This window comes from Arachis stenosperma, chromosome 6 (assembly GCF_014773155.1).
Source record: "Arachis stenosperma cultivar V10309 chromosome 6, arast.V10309.gnm1.PFL2, whole genome shotgun sequence".
NCBI lineage: Eukaryota > Viridiplantae > Streptophyta > Magnoliopsida > Fabales > Fabaceae > Arachis > Arachis stenosperma.
In genome coordinates, this window is record NC_080382.1 from 60,172,126 (window position 1) to 60,199,263 (window position 27,138).

The window sequence follows — 27,138 nt, forward strand, 5'->3', positions numbered from 1 at the left end:
AAGCTTGCTGAGGAAAGGCCAAGACAAGGGACACTAGCTGAATCTTCTCCCCCTTTGAGGTCATTCCTCTTAACAAACTGGAAGAAGAGGAAGAAAGTGAAGAATAGGTAAACAGTAGGTAACATTCCTTCTCCTTACCTTGTTTAAATTTCAATAAATTGGCATATGATCACATTCTAAGTTTGGTGTTGCCTTGCAACAAATTGTTTTCAATTCCTTTGGATGATTGAATCAATTCTACATGAAAGTGTCACACTAAGATTCTAAGTTTGGTGTGCCACTTATTTTTCTATGTAACTCATCCAGCAACATCACTTGTCTGCATAATCATATTGCCTTTGCATTGTTATTTTTCTTTTGTTTTGACATTTCGTTTGCATTCTCTTTGTTTTAGTCACTTTTTTATTTATTTTTTTGTTTTCTTTTATTAATTGTTTTTGTTAATACATCACCAAGAGATCCTTATTCATGACAAATCTTGGCTTGGTGATTGTATTCAACAAATAACAGTTTCTTTTGTTTAGTTTTAGTTCAAATAAATTGACATATGGTTGCATTCTAAGTTTGGTGTTGCTATGCAACAAAATTTGGTTCTAATTCTTACAAGATACTTGCATTAATTCCAAGTGAAAGTGTCACACTAAGTTTGGTGTGCCACTTATCTTTTATGCAATGTATTGTGCACACCTTCTTATCTATGCAATCAAAATGTCTCTATCTCTTGTGCCTTGATTGTTATCTTTAATTTTGCTTGCTTAAAACACATGTGCTACTAACATATCATTGTGTAAGACATTCATGATCCATCTCAGCCCCATAGCCATTGTTCTAATTGTTGCTTGAGGATGAGCAAGCATTCTGAGTTGGTATGGGAAGGAGAAGAATGGGAGGAAAATGACAACAATAGTGAAGATGAACTACAAGGTTGTAGAGTTCCTTTTCTTCTCATTTGTTTCCAGCACTTAAATTTCATGATTGTCTTTATCTTCTCTGTTTACATGTGTGTATGAATAAAGCATAGCGTGAATCTTGATTTGAAACATGGTGCTGTGACATTATAACTACCAACTTGAATCCTGTGAGTTCAAAAGCAGTAAATCATCATGATCATAAACAAACAAGGAATTAAAGAAGAATTTAGCATGTGCATACAAGTATTGGAAAGCTAGTATGATTGATTGTTGCTCAATTGCATTGGATTTTATTTAATTGAAGTTTTTCATCTAGTACATTTTGTGAAATCTTTTGAAATCATGAAAACCTTGAAGGAAGCAAATACAATTAAAGCAAAAAAAAAGAAAAAGGGAAAGAATGAGAAAGCTGAAGGCTCTGAGTACCAATGGCAATTTATTTGCTAAGTGCTTGTGGTGTTTATGTATCAAGCCAAATGCTTGAAAACAAAACACTTAGAAGTCAAGGCTAGGCTCAAGTGCAAAAGCACTCCCTCAAAGCTCAAGGTTCTGAGCATCAATGATTAGAGAGTAAAAAAAAATGATGATGAGCTTAATGAAGTCCTCTAATTAAATGCTTGTGGTGCTTATGTATCAAGTGGTAATACTTGAAAACAAAGCATTTAGAAGTCGTAGCTTTGTTATCAACTCATGGGGCAAAGCACCCAAAAGGAGAAGCTAAAAAAAAAACAAAAAAAAAAACAAAAGCTTGTTTCAAGGAAGAATTATAAGAAAAAGATTTCAAAAAATGAGCTAGATAGAAGCATCAATCATTTACATTTCTTTTGTGATTGAAGCATGCATAGAAAACTAGCTTACCATGAACATTGAGTTGCTATTCTTCTTACCTTGGATTGTCAATCTTTATTGCATGATTCTTTTCTTGCTTGGGGACAAGCAAGGTTTAAGTTTGGTGTTGTGATGACAAGTCATCATATACCTATTTTTCTATGCTTTTTCATACAAGAAATTGGTAAATTGTGCTTAAATATTGAATGCTTTTATACTTAATTGGTATATTTCCTTGATCTTTTAATTTTATAAATCTTGTAGGAAATAAGAAGAAAAAGAAGCAAAGAAGCACAAAAAAAGGAGAAAAAAAGAGCTTTGGGACACACTTTGAAGTTGGAGCACACTTTGGAGCCTTAGGCCACGCTTTTAAAAGCGTGGCCCATGACCAAATTAAAGGAGAATAGGCAATCAGCACACACTGCCCTGCTCTTGCCAAGGGCAGAGCAGAATCATGATGCAAAGTGAGGTTGGAAGCAAGAATTTTCGCTAAGGTAAAATCTGGGCGCTCACAGCATGACCATGCCTCCTTCAAAGGGCTATAACTTGAGCTACAGACGTCCAATTGATGTGGTTCCAGTTGCGTTGGAAAGCTGACATTCGGAGCTTTCCAACGATATATAGCAATTTATATTTGGCGTACAATTGAGGCATGAGTGAAAGGAATCTTTAAGGGCCAAAAATAAGCAAAAATAAACCAAAGTGCTTCCACCAAGGTTCGAAGCTTGAGCCTCACTCCAAAGCAAAGTAGCGCTCATTTTTCTGCTCTGCCCTCTTGGAGAGCAGGGCAATGTCGTGCTCTCTTCATGGAAAATCAAGGAAAAATTGCTCCTCAAGTGCTTTCACCAAGGTTCGAACACAAGACCTTCAAGGAAGTAAAGGCAAGGAGCTTAGGCGCGCACACAACTTGGCACGGCCAGCACCAAGCACGCATGGGCAGCACTTGGCGCACCATGGCAACTCTGCCCTGCCCTCCACAAGGGCAGGGCAGTATCCTGACACATCACACACACCAAGCACGCACGCAATGAAGCCGCAGGCACCATTTCCTGCTCTGCCCTCCACAAGGGCAGGGCAGCCTCCTGGGAGCAAATAATCATGGGCCAAAAGATTAATTTCATATAAATTCAATTCCTCACCAAATTGAATCAAGGCCATCCAAGACCCATTCTCCCTCAAATCCAAAGCAAGCAAAAGCCCACTCAACATGACTCAAAGGCACACAGAGAAGCTAGATTAGGAATTTCATTTTTGTGAATTTGTTTTTAACTTCAATTTCATTTTATTTTCATTTTGTAAAAGAAGCCTATATAAATGGCATCATTCTCATTTCAGAGAGGAGGTTGGCTCTAATAGGAGTTCGATTAGAAAGAGGGGCTTGCTCCATTACGGGGGAGTAGTAGTAGAGAGCTCTCTCTTTAGTCTTTCTCTTGTTTTGAAATTTTGGATTGAGGTTGGAGGAATTTTGTTCCAATCTTTGATCTGAAATCCATGCTTTGTTCTTCTGCATAATTCAAGGAATTTTGATTTAAATCAAGGCTCTCTTTACTGCTTCCATCTCTATTTCTTCTTCAATCTGTTTGCTGTTGAATCAAGGAAGGAATTGAGATCTAGACTTATTTTCTAGTCTCTTTGATTTCCTGAGATCTTCAATCTCATTTGGCAATTAAACTGAATTTAATTTCTGTTTGCTTCTTCAAGCAATTCTGCTTTCTGTTTAAAATTTGTTGCAAGTTACTCTTCTGCTTGATTGCTCCTTACATTCTCTTGTTGAATTTTAATTCCCAGCACCCAAGTCCTTTTACTTTTCATGCAATTTAATTCTTATGCAATTGTTCCAAGTTCTGCTTGCTGCTTGCTTTAATCTTCTTGTTCCCATTCCCCTTTATATTTACTGCAATTTATATTTCTTGTCATTTAAGTTTCTGCAATTTACATTGCTTGCTCTTTAAGCTTCCTGCCTATTTACATTCTGCAATTTAAGTTCACTGCTATTTACATTCTGCTGCAACAATTCTCACTCACCAATGTTAGCTTGACTAAACTAATCACCCACTAAAGTTGCTTGATCCATCAATCCCTATGGGATCGACCTCACTCTTGTGAGTTATTACAACTTGATGCGACCCGGTACACTTGCCGGTTGGATTTGTGTGTTGGAAATTCATTTTTCCACAAAAACACCATCAATCACTCTTCAAGAGGCTCTCTCAACATGAAGAAGACAGTTGAAGAGTCTATAGACATCATATAATTTGTTGCCAATAATGAGTATTTCTATGCCTCTGATAGAACTCAAAAAAGAGGAGTAATAGAGCTCAATTCCATGCATGCCCTATTAGCTCAAAACAAAGTGATCACGGCTCAATTAGCAGCCCTAACAAAGCAGATGGAGAAGAATCAAGTCTAAGCTATTCAAGCTCAAGCACCTCCACAAGAAGAAGATACCCAGAAGTTGAATGTGAATGGGAGCAAGCCAACTATGTGAACCACTCTTCCAGACCACCATATCATCCCAATGCAAAAATATACAACCAGGTTGGAAGAACCACCCAAATTTTAGGTGGGGAAACCAACAGACCACAACCAAGATCATAAACCATACCACTCTAACCAATATAACAACTACAATCCCAACCATCAATCAAACAACAATAGACCCTACCACTCCACCCAACAATCATATGGCATCCACCCTCAAGATGCATCATCCTCAACCCTACAACCATGTGATATCAGTAATAACTTTGCAAGATTGGAGGCTGCTATGGCACAATTGACAGGGAGTATTGCCACTGTCGCAGAGAGACAAGTGCAAGCTGAGAAGAAGATAGAAGCAATCTAAGAGGAGGCCAGATCCAACATGAGGAACCAAGGGGTAGCAATTTCAAAACTAGAATCACAACCAGAGATCTTGTCTAAACAAATACCAATGCCTACACAAACATTTCCTAGTGATACCATGGCCAACCCTAAGAAGTGAGAAGGTGGTAAATGAGGCATCCTCAAGTCACAACAAGCACGAAGAAGAAGCTACAAGTGACCTAGAAACCAAGAAGGAAGAAGAGACACCTGAACCACCCCCACCAAAGCATGTCCTGAAGCCCTATGTAGCAAAAGCACCCTATCCACAAAGGCTGAGGAAAGACGAAAAGGACAGCCAGTTTTATAGGTTCTTGAGATCCTTAAGAAGCTTCAAATCAACATACCTTTTGCTGAGGTATTAGAGCAAATGCCACTCTATGCCAAGTCTCTAAAGGAGCTAATGACAAGGAAATAAAACTAGGGAGAAAAGGAAATTGTGGTGCTCACCGAGGAATGTAGTGCCATCATACAAAAGAAGCTTTTCCAAAAGCTGAAAAATCATGGGAGCTTCCAAATTCCATGCATCATAGGGTATATAAGCAGTGAGAAGGCATTATGTAATCTGGGAGCCAGCATCAACTTTATGTCCTTGGTCATGATGAAAAGAATGAGGATAGAAGAGGCCAAACCTACAAGAATGGCTCTTCAATTAGCTGATAGGACATTCAAATTCTCCCATGGTGTGGTGGAAGATTTTTTGGTGAAGGTGGGAGAGTTTATCTTCCCAGCTGATTTTGTAGTACTTGATATGGAGAAAGAGGCAAACACATCAATCATCTTTGGATGACTATTCTTAGATATTGCTGGAGCTATAATTGATGTACAAAAGGGAGAGTTAGTCTTGAGATTACTGATGCATTTGCATATTTGCTATATTAGCTAGTTAGTATAGTTGGTTTTAGCTTAGTTTCACTCATTTTCTCTAAATAAACAAGTCTTTTTATGAGTTTTGTCTTCATGCATGAGAATACCAAGGAACATGTTGATTGTAGCCAAATTCATGCAAATGATTTAAGGAATACATAAATGAATGAGTATGAATGAATCTCATGAAATTAATTGCATGGATTGGTAAGACTTTGAAGCTATTTCCCTTGTTAATGATAGGTGATGAAACAAGAAAGCATTGAAGCATGAATGAAGCAAACTGGGCAAGAAGAAGAGGAGTTGTTGACGTTGCCAACTTGGAGAAAGGGTGAGTGTTTGAAGGCAACGCCAAGCAACTTGGAAAGCTCATTTGGACGTTGCCAACTTGGAGAAAGGGTGAGTGTTTGAAGGCAACGCCAAGCAACTTGGAAACCTCATTTGGGCGTTGCCAACTTGGAGAAAGGGTGAGTGTTTGAAGGCAACACCAAGCAACCTTGGAGTGCACATTTGGGCGTTGCCAACTTGGGCCAGGAAGGAGCTTCGAGGGCGTTGCCAACGTGGGGAGTATAGGCGTTGTTCAAGGCAACGCTAAGCTAGAAGAATTTGCCCAGCCAAGAAGCTCGAGCACGTTGCCAACGTGCTACTTCATTGGAGTGTTTGGAGGCAACGCCAGGAAGGAAAGCTTGGCAGGCACCACACCTTGGATCTCCACCCATCGAGCACGTTGCCAACGCCACTCTTCATTGGCGTGTTTCAAGGCAATGTAGCAAGCCTTAGATCTCCACCCACGTTGCCAATGCCAGGAAACATAAGCGTGTTCAAGGACAACGCCAAGCAACAAGCATGGAGCCTTGAGGAAGGCTCGAGCACGTTGCCAACGCCAGCTTCCAAAGGCGTGTTTGGGGGCAACATAGCAAGCAAAGCCAAGCTAGGATGCAGCCCTGGAGAAGCTCACTCGAGCACGTTGCCAACTTGAGGATGTATTGGCGTGTCCAATGCCAACGCTAGGCAAGAAAGCTTACCCAGGGGAAGAAGCATGCACGTTGCCAACGCCAGCCTCCTAAGGCGTGTTCCAAGGCAACGTGACAAGCTATTTGGAGAGGCAATCCATTCACACGAGCACGTTGCCAACGCCAGCTTCTAGAGGCGTGTTCCAAGGCAACTTGACAAGCAAAGTTGAAGGCTAGAAAGCAGCCCTGGAGGGAGCATGGGCACGTTGCCAACGTGCCAACAAGGGGGCGTGTTTGAGGACAACGCCAGCCCCATGTTTCAGCCTTGGGAGGCTTGGCATGTTGCCAACTTGAGAAGAAAGGGGCGTGTTCGGCAACAACTTGGCAGCCTGACCTTACCCTCTTTGAGGAAGTATAACTTGAGCTAGAAAATTCCAATTGAGATGATTCTAAGTGCATTAGAAAGAAGACACTCTGAGCTTTCCAATGATGTATGATAGTCCATATAGAAGCAGAGGATTGACACTCAAATTCTGTGCAACATTAAGCATGAAAGTAGAGTCAAGAAGAAGAAAAACAAGTTGTTAGCAACAACTTGGGCTAGCAACGCCCAAGTCTCAAAGCTCACTCCCAGGAAAACACAATGCACGTTGCCAACGTGCATTAAGGCTAGCGTTATTGGCAAAAATGCCAAGCCATTGGGCCAGAAGCATCATGAATGAACTCCTCCTTCCATGACTAGCAACACTTCTTCCATTGAGCCAAGAATTCAACAAAGAGGAAGCCCACATTGCTAGCCCAATTAAAGATCTTTGAAGGAGTTTTAGGACTAATATAAATAGAGAAGGAGTTTGTACTTTGAGGGGACTTTTTGACACTTAGATTTCTAGACTTTTAGCACTTACTAGCACTTTTACTTGGAGAACTCTCTAGCACTTCCGGGAGGATACCCGGAGAGCTATTTTGGTTCTTCTTGGAACTTTTCTTCTTCATTTTTGAGTTTTTAAGCATTTTCTTCTTCTTCTTCATCTTTCTTCACACTTAGTTTAATTTTCATTTATGGCAATTGTTGTTGAAATTGGAGCTATGATTCACTAAACCCCACTTTCATTAGGGGGAAGAGCTCTGCTTGTTTGAATGCATTGATAAATCATCTTCTCCTTCTCAATTCAAGTGGTTAATCCAAGAGGAAATTCTTGTTCTTCAAAGATTCAACCACCATCGAGAGAGGGGTTAATCTATATGAATTATGTGGTGAATTTGAGAAATGAACCACATAGTTCAGTTTAGAGTTCATCCTTTCATAATCTCCTTAATCAATACACTTTGGTTGGTATGTGAGATGTAACCTCCCTAAGTTGAGATTCTAGAAATTGTATGGCTTGGATTTGAAATTGAGCTTCATCTCTTCTCATGAACAATTAGATCACGAGAGTGGCAATTGGCTATGTTGAGAGAAATTGGATCACCAAAAGATTGGGATTCAATTACCCACTTGCCATGGATCTATACCCATAATTGAGAAGGAATTGATCAACATCAATTCATGAGAATTTGCATCTCTGATCCCTAATGATCCTTTCCATCATCAATTCTTATTTCTTTTGCTCTTAGTTGTTTGAACACCCATTACCCCATTTCCCTTCTACATTCTTGCAATTTATTATTCTTGTCATCTACATTCTGTCTCTTTATTTCTTGCTCTTTGCTCTTATGCTCTTTAAATTTCTGCAACCTTTAATTCCTTGCAATTTATCTTTGATGTCATTTAAGTTTCTTGCATTTTAAGTTTCAGTTATTTACTTTCATTTTATTTCTATATTCCAGTTCTTTAAATTCCTTGCCATTTAAATTCCTGCAATTATGTTCAAAAGTCACAATGCTCATAAAATCAAAACCATGTTCGCTTGACTAAATTCATCATTAAACTAAAGTTGCTTAATCTACCAATCTCCGTAGGATCGACCTCACTCTTAGTGAGTTTTATTACTTGATACGACCCGGTATACTTGCCGGTTATACGTAAAATCAAATTTTTACGTATCAAGTTTTTGGCGCCGTTGCCGGGGATTGGAAAAGATTGACAATGATTAAGTGAATGGTGGTTTAGATTAAGCATTTTTTTTAGTGTTTTTGTTAAACCCACTAATTGTTTGATACTTTGTTTCACTAACTCCAATTTCACTCTAGTTCTAAAGTGTTTCACTTGTGATTTTGGTTTTGTTTGTGTATGTCAGGAGCTAATAGACTTAATATTGAGGATGAGAGAACCCTCCGAAGGGTAAGGAGAGAAAAAAGAGGAAAGGGGATAGTTGGTGAAGAGGAATCAGAGGGAGAAGACCAAGTCATGGAGGACGGCATGCACAATCCTCCTGGAGGGGTCAACAACAATGATAGACCACCTAGAAGGGTGCTATCTTCTTATACCATCCCTGATCCAAGACATTGTGGGAGCAGTATTGCCACTCCAAGTGTTCAGGCCAATAACTTTGAGTTAAAACCCCAACTCATCACTTTGGTACAAAATAACTGCTCCTATGGAGGGGGACCTCTTGAAGACCCAAGTCAACATTTGTCTGTTTTTCTGAGGATATGCAACACAGTGAAGACAAATGGAGTGCATCTAGATGTCTACAAACTGCTGCTATTCCCATTCTCTTTGAGGGACAAGGCCACTCAATGGCTAGAGTCATTCCCCAAGGAAAGCCTCGACAATTGGAATGACCTGATGGGCAGATTTCTAGCAAAGTTCTACCCACCTCAAAGAATCATCAAATTGAAGACAGAGGTTCAAACTTTCAGGCAAATGGAAGGGGAATCATTGTATGAAGCTTGGGAAAGATATAAGGCACTAATGAGAAGATGTCCACCTGACATGTTTAGTGATTGGGTCAAACTCCAAAACTTCTATGAAGGCTTAAGCTTAGAAGCAAGGAAGGGACTAGACTACTCATCAGGAGGATCACTCATCATGATGAAAACTGCTGAGGAGGCTCAAGACCTCATTGAGATTGTGGCAAACAATCAGTATTATTACTCATCAGAGAGGCAACATAACCCGGCCCCAAAGAAAGGCGTAATGGAGCTTGAAGGTGTTGACGCTATCTTGGCACAAAATAAGTTAATGCACCAACAAATCCAACAACAAATGGAAATGATAACAAAGAGAATGGATGGTCTCCAGCTAGCATCAGTGAACACAACAAATCAATCATCACTTGAATGGAGCCAAGGTGAAGGGACCACTGTTGAACAGCCACAAGAACAAGTTCAGTACATGCAGAATACTTCAAATTCTCAGGATGAATTTCATGGTGATACATACAACCCATCCTGGAAAAATCATCCCAATCTAAAGTGGGGTGAAAATTATTAGCAAAAGAACAACAACCACAACCACACTCGTAACACAAATCACCAAAATCACCATGCCACTAACACTAACCAATATAGAAAAACACAAAACACATATCAACCACCTCATAATAATTCACAAACTCACCAAAACAACTTCCCTGCACCAACATCCAACTCACAAAATTACTCACAAAATTACCACACTAATCCACCCAACAACTTCCAACAACAATCAACCCCCATCATATCCCCAATTGACCATCATGAGACCAGAATCTCAAATCTTGAAGCAACCTTGCAAGCACTTGCTCAAACCACTCAAGCCTTAGCCAAGGGACAAAAGGAACATGAGGCCACCATGAAGAATATTGAGCGACAAGTGGGACAATTAGCCAAACAAGCTGAACGACCAACCAATGTTCTCCCAAGTGATACAATACCCAACCCGAGAGAGGAATGTAAAGCTCTGCAGTTGAGGAGTGGCAAGGTAGTTGGAGAAAGTTCGAATAAAGAAGCAATAAAACCCAAAGAGCAGGACACAGTAGAAAAACAAGTGGAAAGGCAAGATGAAGAAAAGGCTTCAACATCTAAAAAAAGTAAAGAGGCTGTCAAGCCACAAGGCAAACCAACCAGTCAAGAAAGCAACCATGATAGCAAGGAGAATGTGAATCTACAACAAGAGAACAAAAATGAAGGAGTAAAAGCTTATGTACCTAAGCTTCCATACCCAACTAGGATACATAAAGGAGCAAAGGACCAACAATTCCCAAGGTTCTTAGAAATCTTCAAGAAACTCGAAATCAACATCCCATTGGCAGAAGCTCTAGAACAAATGCCATTATATGCAAAGTTTCTTAAGGAATTGATCACCAAGAAGAGAAGTTGGCAAGAAAAAGAAACAGTGATTCTCACTCAAGAGTGCAGTGCCATCATTCAAAAAGGGCTACCACCAAAACTCAAAGATCCTGGCAGCTTCCTCATACCCTGCACAATTGGGAGCATGGCCATTGACAAATCACTTTGTGACCTGGGAGCAAGCATTAACTTAATGCCCCTTACCATGATGAAGAAAATGATGATTGAAGAGCTTAAACCCACAAGGATGTCACTCCAACTTGCTGACAGATCCATCAAAATACCAAATGGAGTAGTTGAGAACCTCTTGGTGAAAGTGGGAAACTTTATATTTCCAGCTGATTTTGTGGTCCTAGATATGGATGAAGAGGGAAACAACTCAGTCATTCTTGGTAGACCCTTTTTGGCTACAGCTAGAACAATCATTGATGTGGAAAAGGGAGAGATGATTTTCAGAGTGCATGCTGAGAAAATGACCATAAATGTCTTCAAAGCAATGCAACACCCCGTTGAGAAAGAAAGTTGCATGAGGATTGATGTAGTAGATTCTTTGGTTGAAGAAGTACTTGACACAAACCATCAAGTGGAACAGGAGGAAGTCCAAGACATCCAAGGACAAGAAGAGAACAAATTGGAATCATCAGAGGAACCAAGTGAAGCTAAGAAAGAAGAAGCACCACAACAAGAGTTGAAACCACTACCCCCTCATCTTAAGTATGCATTCCTTGGTGAAAAGGACAGCTTCCCAATGATCATCAATTCTACATTGAGTGCAGAGAAAGAAGAAAAGCTCCTTGTAGTATTGAAAGCTCACAAAGAGGCATTGGGATGGACCATTGATGACTTGAAAGGCATAAGCCCTGCCATATGCATGCACAAGATACTCTTGGAGGAGAATTCCAAACCAGTGGTACAACCTCAAAGAAGATTGAATCCCACAATGAAGGAGGTTGTTCAAAAGGAAGTCCTGAAGTTGTGTAAAGCTGGGATCATCTACCCTATATCTGACAGCCCATTGGTCAGTCCAGTGCAAGTAGAACCTAAGAAAGGGGGAATGATTATCATTGTTAATGAGAAGAATGAGCTTATTCCAACACGAACGGTGACAGGGTGGAGGATGTGCATAGATTATAGGAGGCTGAATGATGCCACACAAAAAGATCACTTTCCTCTCCCTTTCATTGACCAGATGCTTGAAAGGTTGGCTGGCCATGCTTATTACTATTTTCTTGATGGATACTCTGGGTATAACCAGATAGTGGTTGACCCCATGGATCAAGAGAAGACCTCCTTTACCTGTCCTTTTGGAGTCTTTGCATACAGGAAAATGCCATTTGGACTGTGTAATGTCCCAGCTACCTTTCAAAGATGCATGCTATCAATATTCTCAGACATGGTAGAAAATTTTATTGAAGTCTTTATGGATGATTTCTCTGTCTTTGGTGATTCTTTCAATGCTTACTTGCATCATCTTACCCTAGTCTTGAAAAGGTGCCAAGAAACCAATTTGGTTTTAAATTGGGAGAAATGCCATTTCATGGTACCCGAAGGCATTGTTCTTGGTCACAAAATTTCAAGAAAGGGTATAGAAGTTGACAAGGCAAAAGTAGAAATTATAGAAAAACTTCCTTTGCCAACTAGTGTGAAAGCCGTTAGAAGCTTCTTAGGGCATGCTGGATTCTATAGGAGATTCATCAAAGATTTTTCCAAAATAGCAAAACCACTAAGCAATTTGCTGGTGGTAAACAATCCTTTTCTCTTTGATGATGAATGTAAACATGCTTTTGAAATTCTAAAGGCTAAGCTCACCACAGCACCAATCATCACACCCCCAAGTTGGGGACTGCCTTTTGAATTCATGTGTGATGCAAGTAACCTTGCAATTGGTGCTGTGTTGGGGCAGAGGAAGGAAAAGAAGCTTCATGTTATCTACTATGCAAGTAAGGCATTGAATGAAGCTCAAAAAAACTACACCACAACGGAGAAAGAGCTACTAGCTGTGGTATATGCTTTTGATAAGTTTAGACAATATTTGATTGGCTCTAAAGTCTTAGTGTATACTGACCATGCTGCTCTTAAGTATCTTATGTCAAAACAGGATGCCAAACCAAGGCTAATCAGATGGGTACTACTCCTACAAGAGTTTGACATTGAGATAAAAGATAGGAAGGGCAATGAAAATCAAGTTGCTGACCACTTATCAAGGCTACCACAAGATGCACTCCAAGACAACCTTCAATCAATAAATGAAGAATTTCCAGATGAGCATCTCTTGCAAATTCAACACGTCCCTTGGTTTGCAGACATGGCCAACTACAAGGCAGGAAGAATCATCCCACAAGAGTACACAAAACAACAAGTCAAGAAGCTGCTTCATGAGGCTAAATTCTTCTTCTGGGATGAACCATTTCTGTTCAAAAGATGTCCGGATGGAATGATAAGAAGATGTGTGTCAGAGGGTGAGATGAAGAACATACTATGGCATTGTCATAACTCAAGTTATGGTGGTCATTTTGGGGTGAAAGAACGGCTGCAAAGGTCCTTCAAAGTGGTTTCTACTGGCCTTCAATCTTCAAGGATACTAGAGAGTTTGTGAGCCATTGCAATGAATGTCAAAGAACAGGGGGTTTGTCAAAGAAAAATGAGATGCCTCAGAAGTTCATTTTGGAAGTGGAACTCTTTGATCTGTGGGGAATAGACTTCATGGGACCTTTCTCTCCATCCTACACATTTAAATACATTTTGGTAGCAGTGGAGTATGTCTCAAAATGGGTAGAAGCAATAGCTACCACCACATGTGATACCAACATGGTCTTGCAATTCCTAAAGAAGAACATCTTCACTAGATTTGGCGTGCCCAAAGGACTTATAAGTGATGAGGGAAGCCACTTCTGCAACAAGCAACTAAATTCTTTACTCCACAAATATGGTGTTACTCACAAAGTGGCCACACCGTATCACCCACAAACCAATGGGCAAGCTGAACTTGCCAACAGAGAGCTAAAGAGGATTTTGGAGAAAACTGTGGGGACAACAAGAAAGGATTGGGTTAGAAAGCTGGATGATGCACTTTGGGCATACAGGACAGCCTTCAAGACACCCATAGGAAAATCTCCATTTCAGCTGGTGTATGGAAAGGCATGCCACCTCCCTGTGGAGCTTGAACATAAGGCCTTTTGGGCTACCAAACTTCTGAATTTAGATGCTCAAGCAGCAGGAGAAAAGAGGTTGCTACAACTCAATGAATTGGAGGAGTTCAGATTGGAGGCATATGAAAATGCCAGAATATACAAAGAAAGAGCAAAAAAGTGGCATGACAAGAGGATCTCCAAAAGAACATTCGAACCAGGCCAAAAGGTGTTGCTATTCAACTCAAGATTGAAGATTTTTCCTGGGAAGCTGAGGTCTAGATGGACTGGTCCATACACCATTACCAAAGTATCCCCTCATGGCTATGTAGAATTACTTGTTGAAGCCTCAAAACAAACCTTCACAGCTAATGGACATAGGGTGAAGCATTATTTTGGTGGCCCCTGGAGCAAGGAAGAGAGTGTGCAACTGCTAACATGAGCAAGGAAGTGCATTGTCAAGCTAAGGACAATAAACAAGCGCTTCATGGGAGGCAACCCATGCACAGGAGTTCTCTTTTATTTTCATGCTTTAGTAGTCAATAATAAGAGATTTTCTTCTTCTTCTTAAAAAAAAGGAGAAAAAGGGATTAAAATAGCATACAATGTAGGTAAGACACTAAGTTTGGTGTCTTTACATACATAAATAATGCTAGAAAAAGTAGAAGAGTGTAGTTCGTTGGTGTAGAGTAGGGAATCAATTCATAAATTTTAATTTTTGCTTAGTCAACTTTACATAAGAATATCATCATAAGTTGCTAGCTAGTAATGTCACTTTAAGAATCTCAAGATTTTGGAATTTTGTTGCAGGGAAGTGAAAGAAAGAAGTGATAGAGAATCTTAGAAGGGAGGTCACGGATACACAAGGAAGAGAAAGTCACATGAGTCTTGAACTTTGTGCATTGGAAAAAAGCAACTCAACATGCATTGGGCACAAGGAAGCATGCTCCCCATGCTATGACCGAACCACTAAAACCATGCCCCCCACCACGGACATCACTTAACCATGCTTCCACCACAAACATCACTTTAATACTTCAACCATATTCATCAAACCTCACTTTATCCTCACTCATATTTACACCTTTCAATCACCCCATTTCAACAGCCGAATTCACACTCAACTTCCAACTCATTCTTGCTTCACAAATTTTAGCTTTGGACCTAATCTTTGCCCAACAAAACTCATGATGCACTACCTCTCCCACCATAACCGAACCACCCCCTCCCCTCTCACCATCATTTTCTAGCTTGTCTAATTTACCTTGTCATCATATATCTCTCTACACCCCCTTCATAAACATTTTCTTTATGCTTGAGGACAAGCATTCATCTAAGTTTGGTGTGGGAGATTCGACCCTTGCAAGTGAATCTCAATGGCCTCATCATCAAGAGATAGGAGGGACAAGCAACCCATAGAAGATGAAGGACAAAACACCTTTGATCGAAGAAGATTCAAATCCAAACACAATGAGCGCATCTTTAGTTGGATGTCAGGCAAAGATGTTGTTCCGGAGTTACCTTTCAAGCTAAGAAAGGAGGAATACTCTGAGATACAAAAAATAATCAGGAAGAGGGGATGGGAGCTTCTTTGTAACCAACCTCAAGAAGTGAGCATGCTTCTCATTCATGAGTTCTACACTAATGTGATAAGAGAATTTGAGGATGAAGATCCGTACATGAGCTATGTAAGAGGGGTGACTGTTGACTTTAGTCCAAACGCCACCAATAGGGTGCTAAAGGTCAAACCAAAACGGTTCAAATAAGCTAGCTATGAGGAAAGGGTTGAAAATGACCCAAGATATATGGATGTGTTAAGTGACTTATGCAGAGTAGGCACGGATTGGGTGTTGGATTCATATGGACAACCACTCAAACTTCGGAGAGGTGATCTCATACCTCAAGCAAAAGGATGGCATGACATAGTGAGGAGATCATTGATCTCTACTTCAAATAATTCCGAAGTAACAGTGAATAGGGCAATAATGATCCACTGCATAATGAAGGGAGGGGAGATCAATATTGGAGAAATTATAGCCAACAGCATCATTGACATAGCTCAAAAGGTCAAACAGGACAGCTGGCTAGGATACCCTAGTACTATTCTGCGCTTATGTGAAGAAGCTAGAGTACCTCTGGAAGAATTTGAAGAAACTGACGTGGTCTCTATTGGAAAACCTCTCACCAGGGAAAGGTTGGAATTTGTCACCACAACCCAATTGGAAAGACGACCTTTAGCAAGAAGAAAGAAAAGGAAAGAAGCAAGACAGGAGGAGAAGCCTCAAGAAATGGAAGAACCCCATTCCTTAAACATGAATCAACTTCAAGCCGCCTTGGAAGGAATTTCTGGGCAATATTCACAAATTCAAAGAAGCCAAGAGGAACAAGCTCAGCAACAAAGGGACCTTTGGCAATTGATGGATCAACAAAGAGGAGTTCAAGTTCAATGGATGAGCCAACAAAATGAATACCAAACACACATGATGGAACTACAACAAGAACAATATGCCAAGATGCATGAAGCCATCAACAATTCAACTGCTGAATATGAAAAAGCCATGGAGAAAGTAATACAAGAACAAGCTCAACTAAGGAAAGAGCAAGCTCAGCAAAGGGAGCTTCTCCATAGGTTGGATGCTAGACATGATACATTTCACAAAGAGTTCAATGAAAGCAGAATGTTCAGGGAAGCCAGGCACAAGGACAGACTCAACTATGATATATGCACCCAAGAAAAGCTCAGTTACCTTTGTGGAGCACCCCCATTACTTAACCCACAAATCAAAAGTTTAAATGAAGCTCGCAAGATATTTGAAGAGCAGTAACTTGCAAGGGTGAGATTCAATGCTCAGAGGCTAAAGGAAACAATGATAAGCTCAGGAGTATGGCAAAGAGAAGAGGGGGACTCAACAACAAAAAAAACAAGGAGAACTGAGAAGGAAAAAGAAAGAAGATCCAAAGGGGGACTCAACGACTAAACAACAAGGAGAACTGAGGAAGAAAAAGAAAGAAGATCCAAAGGGCAAAGGAAAGCAAGGAGAATCGAGCAAAGAAAAAGGGACATGAAGACTAAAGGTGGTGAAGTTCTTTTGTTTTTCTTTATGCTTTATTAAATAAAGAAGATGTATGTCTGAAATATGGTATACCTTCTAGGTCGCTCTCTTGTATGCATTTTCTTTTATGTTTCCCATTCCATGCATCACCACTCACAAGTTTGGAATGGTTGCTTGTCTTAAGTACTTTCACTTGTCAATGGAATAAAAGATGTAGTTTGAGCAAGAACAGAGAGAAATCTAGCTTAAAAAGAAGCATGTTGTCCCATAGAAAAGTGCTAGTATTTATACATTCATTGTGAAAGAATCAGGGCTCAAGAAATTCAAAAGAATGCTTGCTTATACAAGACTAGTCGGTTAAGGGTTACAAGACTTTAGAAGTAAAAGCACAAATAACCTTGACAACAAAGAAAACAAAGAACAAAGAATGGAAGGCTAGGCATCAATGACAAAATTTGGATATGTGTCTGTGGTGATTGATGTTAAGAGACATACTTGGGCTAGTAAATCCGAGGGGTGCTTCATCACCCGATAACTTGAGTTAACTAACTCGGGATTATCGATTGAAAACTCACAATCAAGAGTAGCTCTATAACAGAACATTTAGCAACCCAAAGAGGTGCTGGACACCACTATCCAAACAAAATTTCAATGTTATATGCCTGTGATTGAATGTGTTAAGGAGAGAAGCTTGAGTTAGTAAATCTTTAAGAGTGTCTCAACACTTAACAACTTAAACCAACTGGTTTGGGATTGTTGATTGAAAGCTTATGCTAAAGAGCCACCTTAAGACAAGATTTCGAGCTCAATTAAAATAAAAGAAATATAAAAAAAAAGAGAAGCAAAGAAAAGAATGGTTCAAGGATTATGTGCTAAGGTATAGAAAAAGAAGTCTAGTGAAGTTAACCAATTGAGTGTTGAAGCAAGCATTTTAATTGAAAAAGTTGATTAGCCGTGTTCATTTGCAATAAATTGATGGCTATACAAATGAGGATGACATGTTCATTGAAAGAATTCTTCTCTGGTAAAACATTCAAGTTTTGCATCTTAGATTCTTGTGACAAAATCTTTTATCTTTTGCTTGAGGACAAGCAACACTTCAAGTTTGGTGTTATGATGCATTTGCATATTTGCTATATTAGCTAGTTAGTATAGTTGGTTTTAGCTTAGTTTCACTCATTTTCTCTAAATAAACAAGTCTTTTTATGAGTTTTGTCTTCATGCATGAGAATACCAAGGAACATGTTGATTGTAGCCAAATTCATGCAAATGATTTAAGGAATACATAAATGAATGAGTATGAATGAATCTCATGAAATTAATTGCATGGATTGGTAAGACTTTGAAGCTATTTCCCTTGTTAATGATAGGTGATGAAACAAGAAAGCATTGAAGCAAGAATGAAGCAAACTGGGCAAGAAGAAGAGGAGTTGTTGGCGTTGCCAACTTGGAGAAAGGGTGAGTGTTTGAAGGCAACGCCAAGCAACTTGGAAAGCTCATTTGGACGTTGCCAACTTGGAGAAAGGGTGAGTGTTTGAAGGCAACGCCAAGCAACCTTGGAGTGCACATTTGGGCGTTGCCAACTTGGGCCAGGAAGGAGCTTTGAGGGCGTTGCCAACGTGGGGAGTATAGGTGGTGGACGAAATTGTGATCCATGCTCTTTGTACTTGTACGAAATTTAATAATTGGCTCTATTTGAATTCACAACTCCGTTCAACTAACCAGCAAGTGTACTGGGTCGTCCAAGTAATAAACCTTACGCGAGTAAGGGTCGATCCCACAGAGATTGTTGGTATGAAGCAAGTTATGGTCACCTTGTAAATCTCAGTTAGGCAGATTAAATAGTTTTGGTTTTCGAAAATCAATAATAAAAAGAAAATAAAAGGGATAGAAATACTTATGTAATTCAAGAGTGGGAATTTTACATAGGCATATGGAGATGCTGTGCTCCTCTTGAAACTCTATTTCACTACTCGCTCTTCCAATCCTTCTTACTCCTTTCCATGGCAAGCTGTATGTAGGGCATCACCATCATCAATGGCTACTTTTAATCCTCTCGGAAAAATGGTCCTATGCACTGTCACTGCACGGCAAATCGTCTGGAGGCATCACCCTTGCTGATAGCTACATCCCATCCTCTCAGTGAAAATGGTCCAAATGCTCTGTCACAGCACGGCTAATCATCTGTCGGTTCTCAATCAGGTTGGAGTAAATTCCATTGATTTTTTTGCGTCTGTCACTAACGCCCAACCTTCAGGAGTTTGAAGCTCGTTACAGTCATTCAATACCGAAATCCTACTCGGAATACCACAGACAAGGTTAGACTTTCCGGATTCCCGGGATCCTACTCGGAATACCACAGACAAGGTTAGACTTTCCGGATCCCCATGAATGCCGCCATCTATCTAGCTTATACCACGAAGATTTTGTTGGGGAATCTAAGAGATATGCGCCCGGCCTAAGGTAGAACGGAAGTGGTTGTCAGTCACGCGCGTTCATAGGTGAGAATGATGATGAGTGTCACGGATCATCACATTCATCAAAGTTAAGTGCAACGTATATCTTGGAATAAGAATAAAAGAGAATTGAATAGAAAGTAATAGTAATTGTATTGAAACTTGAGGTACAGCAGAGCTCCACACCCTTAATCTATGGTGTGGAGAAACTTCACTGTTGAAAATACATAAGTGAAAGGTTCAGGCATGGTCGAATGGCCAGCCCCCAAAACGTGATCACAGGATTCAAATTACAATCCAGGATGAGATTATGATAGTAAAAAGTTCTATTTATAATAAACTAGCTCCTAGGGTTTACATGAGTAAGTAATTGATGCATAAATCCACTTCCGGGGCCCACTTGGTGTATGTTTGGGCTGAGCTTGATCTATCCACGAGCTGAGGCTTTTATTGGAGTTGAACTTCAAGTTATGACGTGTTTTGGGCGTTCAACTCCGGATCATGACGTTTTTCTGGCGTTTAACTCCAGACAACAGCATGTACTTGGCGTTCAACGCCAAGTTACGTCGTCAATTTCCGAATGAAGTATGGACTATTATATATTGCTGGAAAGCTCTGGATGTCTACCTTTCAACGCCATTGAGATCGCGCCATTTGGAGTTCTGTAGCTCCAGAAAATCCATTTTGAGTGCCGGGAGTTCAGATTCCAACAGCATCAGCAGTCCTTTTGTCAGCCTTTTTTCAGAGTTTTGCTCAAGTCCCTCAATTTCAGCCAGAAATTACCTGAAATCACAGAAAAACACACAAACTCATAGTAAAGTCTAGAAATGTGAATTTAACATAAAAACTAATGAAAACATCCCTAAAAGTAGCTTCAACTTACTAAAAACTACCTAAAAACAATGCCAAAAAGCGTATAAATTATCCGCTCATCACAACACCAAACTTAAATTGTTGCTTGTCCCCAAGCAACTGAAAATCAATTAGGATAAAAAGAAGAGAATATACTATAAATTCCAGAATATCAATGAATATTAATTATAATTAGATGAGCGGGACTTGTAGCTTTTTGCTTCTGAACAGTTTTGGCATCTCACTTTTTCCTTTGAAGTTTAGAATGATTGGCTTCTCTAGGAACTTAGAATTTCGGATAGTGTTATTGAATTTCCTAGTTAAGCATGTTGATTCTTGAACACAGCTACTTATGAGTCTTGGCCGTGGCCCTAAGCACTTTGTTTTCCAGTATTACCACCGGATACATAAATGCCACAGACACATAACTGGGTGAACCTTTTCAGATTGTGACTCAGCTTTGCTAGAGTCCCCAGTTAGTGGTGTCCAGAGCTCTTAAGCACACTCTTTTTGCTTTGGATCACGACTTTAACCACTCAGTCTCAAGCTTTTCACTTGGACCTTCATGACACAAGCACATGGTTAGGGACAGCTTGATTTAGCCGCTTAGGCCTGGATTTAATTTCCTTGGGCCCTCCTATCTATTGATGCTCAAAGCCTTGGATCCTTTTTACCCTTGCCTTTTGGTTTTAAGGGCTATTGGCTTTTTCTGCTTGCTTTTTCTTTTTCTTTCTATTTTTTTTTTGCCATTTTTTTTTCGCAAGCCTTTGCTTTTTCACTGCTTTTTCTTGCTTCAAGAATCAATTTCATGAATTTTTTAGATCATCAATAACATTTCTCTTTGTTCATCATTCTTTCAAGAGCCAAAAATTTTAACATTCATAAACAACAAGATCAAAAGACATATGCACTGTTCAAGCATTCATTCAGAAAACAAAAGTATTGTCACCACATCAATATAATTAAACCAAATTCAAGGATAAATTCGAAATTCATGTACTTCTTGTTCTTTTGAATTAAAACATTTTTCTTTTAAGAGAGGTGAAGGATTAATGGAATTTATTCGTAGCTTTAAGACATAGTTACTAACTACTAATGATCATGAAGTAGAGACACAAAATATAGATAAACACAGCATAAAAACCGAAAAGCAGAAAGAAATAAGAACAAGGAATGAATCCACCTGAGTGAGGGTGGCGCCTTCTTGAAGGTCCACTGGTGCTCTTTGAGCTCCTCTATGTCTCTTCCTTGCTTCTGTTGAATGATTCCTAGTAATTTTGGTGTTCCTACCCTTAGTTGCTTCCAATATTTGTGTGGAGGATAATTTATCCCCTGAGGTATCTCAGGGATCTCTTGATTTGCAGCCACATGTTCTACCACTGAGCTATAAACCCTTTACATGAGTCTTTCCATCTCCCATAACTCAGAGGTGGAAGCTTTTGTCTTCCCTTTTTTTTTTTTTTTGGATGTCTCTGGCCTTAGGTGCCATTAATGGTTATGGAAAAGCAAAAAGCTATGCTTTTACCACACCAAACTTAGAAAATTGCTCGCCTTCGAGCAAGAGAAGAAAGAAAAGATGAAGAAGATGAAAAAGATATGGAGGAGATGGAGGGATGTGTGTATTCGGCTATATGGGTGGGTTTGGGTGGGAAAGAGTTTTGAATTTTGAAGGTGGGTGGGGTTTATGGGGAAGAGTGGATAGAAGTGAGTGGTGAATGAAAAACAGAAGGGATGACCATGAATAGAGAGAGAGAGGGCGAGGTAGGTGGGGATCATGTGAGGTCCACAGATCCTGAGGTGTCAAGGAATTCCATCCCTGCACCAAATAGGCATGTAAAATGCCTTTGCACACCATTCTGGCGTTTAAACGCCGTGTGGTGCACATTCTGGGCGTTCAACGCCCATGTAAAGCATGTTTCTGGCGTTGAACGCCAGTTTCATGCTTGTTACTGGCGTTCAGCGCCAGTTTTTCTTCTCTAGGCACATTCCTGGCGTTCAGCGCCAGAATGTTGCTTGTTTCTGGTGTTCAGCGCCAGAATGGTGCTCTGTTCTGGCGTTGAACGCCGGCCAGATGCATCTTACTGGCGTTGAACGCCAGCCTGTGCGTCCTCTAGGGTGTGATTTTTTTCTTCTGCTGTTTTTGATTCTGTTTTTAATTTTTATGATTTTTTCGTGACTCCTCATGATCATGTACCTAATAAAACACAAAATAACAATAAAATAAAAATTAGATAAATAAAATTGGGTTGCCTCCCAACAAGCGCTTCTTTAATGTCAATAGCTTGATAGTGGCTCTCATGGAGGCATAAGGTGATCAGGTCAATGTTGTATAGTCCCAACACCAAACTTAGAGTTTGGATATGGGGTCTTGACACCAAACTTAGAGTTTGGTTGTGGCCTCCCAACACCAAACTTAGAGTTTGACTGTGGGGGCTCTTCTTGACTCTGAACTGAGAGAAGCTCTTCATGCTTACTCTCTTTTGTCACAGAGGGATGGCCATGTGCCTTAAACACAAGGTAGTCCCCATTCAATTGAAGGACTAATTCACCTCTATTGACATCTATCACAGCTTCTGCTGTGGCTAGGAAAGGTCTTCCAAGGACGATGCATTCATCATCTTCCTTCCTAGTGTCTAAGATTATGAAATCAGCAGGGATGTAAAGGCCTTCAACCTTTACTAACACATCCTCTACTATTCCATAAGCTTGTCTCAATGACTTATCTGCCAATTGCAATGAGAACAAGGCAGGTTGTACCTCAATGATCCCCAGCTTCTCCATTGCAGAGAGTGGCATAAGATTTATCCCTGACCCTAGATCACACAGAGCTTTTGCAAAGGTCATGGTGCCTATGGTACAAGGTATTAAGAACTTGCCAGGTGGTAGCTCAATTCCATGGCATTACACAACTTCGCACAACTAACCAGCAAGTGCACTGGGTCGTCCAAGTAATACCTTACGTGAGTAAGGGTCGATCCCACGGAGATTGTTGCTATGAAGCAAGCTATGGTCATCTTGTAAATCTTAGTCAGGCAGACTCAAATGTATGATAGTGATGAACGAAAATAATATAAAAGGTAAAGATAGAGATACTTATGTAATTCATTGGTAGGAACTTCAGATAAGCGCATGAAGATGCCTTCCCTTCCGTCTCTCTGCTTTCCTACAGTCTTCATCCAATCCTTCTTACTCCTTTCCATGGCAAGCTTATGCAAGGGTTTCACCGTTGTCAGTGGCTACCTCCCATCCTCTCATTGGAAATGTTCAACGCACCCTGTCACGGCACGGCTATCCATCTGTCGGTTCTCAATCAGGCCGGAATAGAATCCAGTGATTCTTTTGCGTCTGTCACTAACGCCCCGCCCTCAGGAGTTTGAAGCACGTCACAGTCATTCAATCATTGAATCCTACTCAGAATACCACAGACAAGGTTAGACCTTCCGGATTCTCTTGAATGCCGCCATCAGTTCTTGCCTATACCACGAAGACTCTGATCTCACGGAATGGTTGGCTCGTTTGTCAGGCGAGCACTCGGTTGTCAGGCGATCAACCATGCATCGTGCAATCAGGAATCCAAGAGATATTCACTAGAGCCTTGGTTGCTTGTAGAACAAAAGTGGTTGTCAGTCACCTTGTTCATGAGTGAGAATGATAATGAGTGTCACGGATCATCACATTCATCAAGTTGAAGAACAAGTGATATCTTAGAACAAGAACAAGCGGAATTGAATGGAAGAACAATAGTAATTGCATTAATACTCGAGGTACAGCAGAGCTCCACACCTTAATCTATGGTGTGTAGAAACTCCACCGTTGAAAATACATAAGCATAAGGTCTAGGCATGGCCGAATGGCCAGCCTCCCAATGATCTACGATAGCATAAAACGAAGATAGCTACCAAAGTCTACAGATACAATAGTAAAAGGTCCTACTTATAGATAACTAGTAGCCTAAGGTGTACAAAGATGAGTAAATGACATAAAAATCCACTTCCGGGCCCACTTGGTGTGTGCTTGGGCTGAGCACTGAAGCATTTTCGTGTAGAGACTCTCCTTGGAGTTAAACGCCAGCTTTTATGCCAGTTTGGGCGTTTAACTCCCATTTAGGTGCCAGTTCCGGCGTTTAACGCTGGAATTTCTTGGGGTGACTTTGAACGCCGGTTTGGGCCATCAAATCTTGGGCAAAGTATGGACTATCATATATTGCTGGAAAGCCCAGGATGTCTACTTTCCAACGCCGTTGAGAGCGCGCCAATTGGGTTTCTGTAGCTCCAGAAAATCCACTTCGAGTGCAGGGAGGTCAGAATCCAACAGCATCTGCAGTCCTTTTGAGTCTCTGGATCAGATTTTTGCTCAGATCCCTCAATTTCAGCCAGAAAATACCTGAAATCATAGAAAAACACACAAACTCATAGTAAAGTCCAGAAAAGTGAATTTTAATTAAAAACTAATAAAAATATACTAAAAACTAACTAAAAGATACTAAAAACATACTAAAAACAATGCCAAAAAGCGTACAAATTATCCGCTCATCACAACACCAAACTTAAATTGTTGCTTGTCCCCAAGCAACTGAAAATCAAATAAGATAAAAAGAAGAGAATATGCAATGAACTCCAAAAACATCTATGAAGATCAGTATTAATTAGATGAGCGGGGCTTTTAGCTTTTTGCCTCTGAATAGTTTTGGCATCTCACTCTATCCTTTGAAATTCAGAATGATTGGCTTCTTTAGGAACTTAGAATCCAGATAGTGTTATTGATTCTCCTAGTTAAGTATGATGATTCTTGAACACATCTACTTATTGAGTCTTGGCCGTGGCCCAAAGCACTCTGTCTTCCAGTATTACCACCGGATACATACATGCCACAGACACATAATTGGGTGAACCTTTTCAGATTGTGACTCAGCTTTGCTAAAGTCCCCAATTAGAGGTGTCCAGGGTTCTTAAGCACACTCTTATTGCCTTGGATCACAACTTTATTCTTTCTTTTTTTTTTCTTTTCTTTCTTTCTATTTTTTTTTCGTTTTTCTCCTTCTTTTTTTTCCCTTTTTTTTTTGTATTCACTGCTTTTTCTTGCTTCAAGAATCATTTTTATGATTTTTCAGATCCTCAGTAACATGTCTCCTTTTTCATCATTCTTTCAAGAGCCAACAATTTTAACATTCATGAACCACAAATTCAAAAGACATATGCACTGTTTAAGCATACATTCAGAGAACAGAAGTAATGCCACCACATCAAAATAATTAAACTATTATAAAATTCAGAATTCATGCAATTCTTTCCTTTTCAATTAAGCACGTTTTTATTCAAGAAAGGTGATGGATTCATAGGACATTCATAACTTTAAGGCATAGACACTAAGACACTAATGATCATAAGACACAAACATAGACAAACATAAGCACTAAAATTTGAAAAACAGAAGAATAAAGAACAAGGAAATTAAAGAACGGGTCCACCTTAGTGATGGCGGCTCTTTCTTCCTCTTGAAGATCCTATGGAGTGCTTGAGCTCCTCAATGTCTCTTCCTTGTCTTTGTTGCTCCTCTCTCATGATTCTTTGATCTTCTCTAATTTCATGGAGGAGAATGGAGTGTTCTTGGTGCTCCACCCTTAGTTGTCCCATGTTAGAACTCAATTCTCCTAGGGAGGTGTTTACTTGCTCCCAATAGTCTTGTGCAGGAAAGTGCATCCCTTGAGGTATCTCAGGGATTTCTTGATGAGAGGGGTCTCTTGTGTGCTCCATCCTTTTCTTGGTGATGGGCTTGTCCTCATCAATGGGGGTATCTCCTTCTATGTCAACTCCAACTGAATAACAGAGGTGACAAATGAGATGAGGAAAGGCTAGCCTTGCCAAGGTGGAAGACTTGTCCGCCACTTTATAGAGTTCTTGGGCTATAACCTCATGAACTTCCACTTCTTCTCCAATCATGATGCTATGGATCATGATGGCCCGGTCTATGGTAACTTCGGACCGGTTGCTAGTGGGAATGATTGAGCGTTGAATGAACTCTAACCATCCTCTAGCCATGGGCTTGAGGTCATGCCTTCTCAATTGAACCGGCTTGCCTCTTGAATCTCTCTTCCATTGTGCGCCCTCTTCACATATAATTGTGAGGACTTGGTCCAACCTTTGATCAAAGTTGACCCTTCTTGTGTAAGGATGTTCATCTCCTTGCATCATAGGCAAGTTGAACGCCAACCTTACACTTTCCGGACTAAAATCCAAGTATTTCCCCCGAACCATAGTAAGATAATTCTTTGGATCCGGGTTCATACTTTGATCATGGTTCTTTGTGATCCATGCATTGGCATAGAACTCTTGAACCATCAAGATTCCGACTTGTTGAATGGGGTTGGTAAGTACTTCCCAACCTCTTCTTCGGATCTCATGGCGGATCTCCGGATATTCACCCTTTTTGAGTGAAAAGGGGACCTCGGGGATCACCTTCTTTAAGGCCACAACTTCATAGAAGTGGTCTTGATGCACCCTTGAGATGAATCTATCCATCTCCCATGACTCGGAGGTGGAAGCTTTTGCCTTCCCTTTCCTCTTTCTAGAGGTTTCTCCGGCCTTGGATGCCATAAATGGTTATGGAAAACGAAAAAGCAACGCTTTTACCACACCAAACTTAAAAGGTTTGCTCGTCCTCGAGCAAAAGAAGAAAGAAGAGAGTAGAAGAAGAAGAAATGAGGGAGAAGGGAATGGCTTAATGTATTCGGCCAAAGAAGGGGGAGAAGTGGTGTTTAGGATGTGTGAAAATGAAGAAGTGAAGAAGGGTGAGGTTGGTGGGGATTTATGAAGGATGGATTTGAGTGGTGAAGAGAAAGATGGGATTTGATAGGTGAGGGGTTTTTTGGGGAAGAGGTATTGAGGTGATTGGTGAATGGGGGAAGAAGAGAGAGGGTGGTGGTGGGGTAGGTGGGGGTCCTGTGGGGTGTGGTGTCAAGGAAAAGTCATCCCTGCACCAAATGTTGCTCAAAATCACGTTTTGAGCCATTTCTGGCG